The sequence below is a fragment of the Manis pentadactyla genome, chromosome 15 (assembly GCF_030020395.1).
Source record: "Manis pentadactyla isolate mManPen7 chromosome 15, mManPen7.hap1, whole genome shotgun sequence".
In the NCBI taxonomy this organism is placed as follows: domain Eukaryota; kingdom Metazoa; phylum Chordata; class Mammalia; order Pholidota; family Manidae; genus Manis; species Manis pentadactyla.
The window spans coordinates 58,687,614-58,692,060 of NC_080033.1; the positions used below are offsets into that span (position 1 = coordinate 58,687,614).

The window sequence follows — 4,447 nt, forward strand, 5'->3', positions numbered from 1 at the left end:
GTAATGAAATTGAGTTGGTCCTCAAAAAACTCCCAACAAACAAAAGTCAAGGACCAGACGGGTTCACAGGAGAATCCTATCCAACATTTAAAGAAGAGCTAATACCTATCCTTCTCAAACTATTCCAAAAAACAGAATGCTTCCACCTTCATTCTATGAGACCAGCATCATTCTGATACCAAAACTAAACAAAGACATCACAAAAAAAGAAAATTATAGACCAATATCCCTGATGAGCATGATGCAAAAATCCTCAACAAAATATTAGCAAACTGAATTCAAAAATACACCAAAAGGACATATATCAGAACCAAGTAGGATTTATTCAGGAGATGTAAGGATGGTACAATAGTCATAAATCTATCAATATGAATCACCATATTAACAAAAGGAAGGATAAAAACCATACAATCTTCTCAACAGATGCGGAAGAGCATCTGACAAAATTCAACATCCGTTCATGGAAAAACCTCAACATAGTGGCTATAGAGGGAACATACCTCAACATAATAAAGGCCATATATGACAAACTCACTGTGAACATCATACCCAATGGTGAAAAGCTGAAAGGTTTTCCCCTGAGATCAGGAGCAAGACAAGGGTGTCCATTCTCACCACTTTTATTCAACATAGCACTGGAAATCCTAACCACAGCAATCAGACAAGAAATAAAATGCATCCAAATTGGTAAGAAAGAAGTAAAACTGTCGCTATTTGCAATGACATGATAATATACATAGAAAACCCTTAAGATTTCACCAAAAAATTATTAGAACTAAAAAACAAATCCAGTAAAGTTGCTGAACACACAATCAAAATATAGAAGTCCCTTGTGTTTCTATATACTAATAACAAACTAGCAGGAAAAAAAATCAAGAAAACAACTCCCTTTATAATTGCATCAAAAAGAATAAAATACCTAGGAATAAATTTAACCAAGTAGGTGAAAGACCTGGACTCTGAAAACTATGGATACTGACAACAGAACAGAAATTGAAAATGATACAAATAAATGGAAAGATATACCATGCTCACAGATTGAAACAATTTATATTTTTAAAACATCCATACTACCCAAAGCAATCTACAGATTCTATGTAATCCCTATCAAAATACCAACGGCATTTTTCACAGGACTAGAACAAAGAATTCTAAAATTTATATGGGACCTCAAAAGACCCAAATAGCTCAGAAGAACAAAGCTGGAGGTATGCTCCCTGGTTTTGAAGCTATAATAACCAAAACAGTATGATACTGGCACAAAAATGACACATAAATCAATGGAACAGAATAGTGAGTCCAGAAATAAAGCTATACTTACATGGTCAACTAATCTATGACAAAGGGGGCAAAAATATGCAATGGGAAAAAGACTTTTCAATAACAGTATTGGGAAAACTAGGCAGCTGCATGCAAAAGAATGAAACTGGACTACTTTCTTTACACCATAAACAAAAATAAACTCAAAATGGAGTAAGACCTAAATGTAAGACTTGAAACCACAGAACTCCTCTAGAAGAAAACTCTTTTTTTTTTAACTTATAAATTTTTATTTAGTAATGTTTTATCAATACACTGAAACTAAATTTTAGAGACACTGGATGTCAGGCTGGATATTATTAGTTTATTATAAAAGAGACACATGGAAATTATTTATATGATTATACTTATATGAAATTACTTATAAAGATTTCAGAACCTCAGGGGAATGGGCAGCTTCACAGGATGCATTTCAATAGTGATTCATTTCAGTCTACATACTTTCCAAGACTGTCATCATCTCTAAATAAGAAACAATCCTTGTCATCGGGAGCTATTTTGGTGCCTCCATATTCTGGGAGAACTTTATCTACAACTTCCATGCTAACTGGTTGTACATCTCCACCCTTTCCTTTCGAACCCAGTCTCACAGCTATACTACTGTCACTGGCAACACTTTCCCTCTAGATTTTTTCTGGAAGCTTTATGCCTCCTTTGGTTACAGTTTCACTGGCACTCCTTTCAACCTGTATTTGGTCAAGGCAAAGAAGAAATTTTCTAAATGTCTGTCCTGCCATGACTGAACCTAGAAGAAAACTCTCGAACATTAGTAAACTCTTGTCTTAGCTCTTTTTTTTTCTGGTTATGGCTCCCCAAGCAAGGGAAACAAAAGCAAAAATAAACAAGTGGGACTACGTCAAACTAAAATGTTCTGCACAGCAAAGGAAACCATCAACAAAATGAAAAGGCAGCCTACTGAATGGGAGAATATATTTGCAAATGATATGTCTGATGAGTTTATAGCCAAAATATATTTTAAAAACTCATACAACTGAACACCAAAAAACCAAATAATTCAGTTAAAAAATGGGCAGAGGACCCAAACAGAACTTTTTCTAAAGAAGACATACCGAAGGCCAACAGACACATGAAAAGATGCTCAACATCACTAATCATCAGGGAAATGTAAACCAAAACCACTGTAAGGTATCATTACATCAGTTAGAATGGCTAGTATCAAAAAAACAACAAACACAAGTGTTGGTGAGGATCTGGCAAAAAAGAAAACCCTTGTACACTACTGGTGGAAATGTAAAATGATTCAACTACTATGGAAAACAGTATGGAAGTTCCTCAAAAAATTAAAAATAGAAATACCATATGATCCAGCAATTCTCCTTCTGGGTAGTTATCTAAGGAAAATGTAAACACTGATTTGAAAAGGTACACTCACCCCTATGTTTATTGCAGCATTATTTACAATAGCTAAGATATGGAAGCAACGTAAGTTTCCATTAATAGATGAATGGATAAAGAAGAGGTGGCACATATGCATAAGGGAGTACTACTTAGCCATAAAAAGAATGGAATCTGACCATTTGTGACAACATGAATGGACCTACAGAGTATAATGCTAATTGAAATAACTCAGACGTAGAAAGAAAAATACCATATGATTTCACTCATATGTGGAACCTAAATAAAAAGAAACAAATAAATAAACAACAATAAAAAAACCAGAAACAACAGACTCATAAATACAGAGAAAAAACTGGCGGTTGCCAGAGGGGTGGAGGTGGTGGACGGTCAAAACAGATGAAGGGGATTAAAACGTACAAACTCCCAGTTATAAAGCAATTAAGTCACAGGGATGAAAAGTACAGCATAGGGAATATAGCCAATAATACTGCAATAGCTTTGTATGGTGACAGATGGTAACTATACTTGTTATCATGAACATTTTATAATGTATATAAATGCCAAATCACTGTTATATACCTGAAACTAATAAAAATAAACAAAACATGATAAAGAGATTTCTATGTATGTAAAATATGAAATGGAAAGAACCATATCAAGGAAACCTCATTAATAAGATCAAAATGTGTTATAATGGGAAACTATAATAACAGAAACCACTTTCTTTTCTGCATTAATTTGGATTTTTATTTTGAATTGTTAGATCAAAAAATTATAAGATCAAGATAGGTAAGGGTAAACTTTATAGAACATATTAAAACTCAGCCTAATGAATCTTAGTTAAAATTTCCTAATGGTGAACTTAAAATTTCATGTTTATGAAGATGAGAGATAATTTTATTCTCTTACATATGTAACTTCCAGTGGCATGTTAAACAATTTATATTTCTCCTTGAAATTTTCATTGGGTATGGCCAATTCTTAGTTTTTACTTAGCCAAGCCATACATATTAACTTCTGTTAAACTTGACTGAGATTTTAGTTTCTTTTCACCCTTTAATGTCTGAAAATACAGTCTTAGTAATTCCCTTTTATTAAGATCTTCAATAAGCAACACAATTTTCTTGTATAGTCCTACTGGAAAGAGTAAAAGTACATAATAGTACTCTTTTCAATTATATGCTAGTTTTCATATGATTATTGCTTTGCCAGGTAAGCACATTTTAATCAATTTTTTATTTCCCTATTATTTGTTTCTGCCTATTGCTTAGTCATCTTCATAAATGTTCTGCACAGACTTTGATCTTTTAACCCAATCTAACCACAGTGCTTCCCAGCACTCTATTCATCCTCTCAGAATCTTCATCTCTGGTAAAAAGGTGACCTTCAATTATAGTGTCTCATGGGATTTTGAGTCATTGACTTAGTCTGCCTCTTAAAACCAATGTTCCTTTTTTTCCCTGCCCTATAACTGACCCTCTTTGTAAAACTTTCTATGAAACATTTTACAAAAGTCAAATCCAGACTGTATTTTACTAGGAAAAAACAAAGCCAAAAAGGCAAGTCAACAAGGTTAAAAGAGGACCCAGCTACTCAGGGCATTTGGGACCCTCCTAATAGTTCAAGTCTTTCAGGCCAAGCGTATTTTGCTTTCGTATGAATTGTATGAATTGGCTGTTTGGTTGGTTCTGAATTCTAAATATAATTGTGACATACTGTGCACTCTACCCTCAAAGTACTACTCTTGAGCCCACAGGTTAACCCTTTA

At 33.7% G+C, this 4,447-nt stretch overlaps 1 pseudogene; it reads right to left on the reverse strand.

Moving 5' to 3' along the window:
* Window positions 1–1,748: 1,748 nt before the first annotated feature.
* LOC118918763 (10 kDa heat shock protein, mitochondrial-like) lies at window positions 1,749–2,057 on the reverse strand (annotated as a pseudogene).
* Window positions 2,058–4,447: the final 2,390 nt, after the last annotated feature.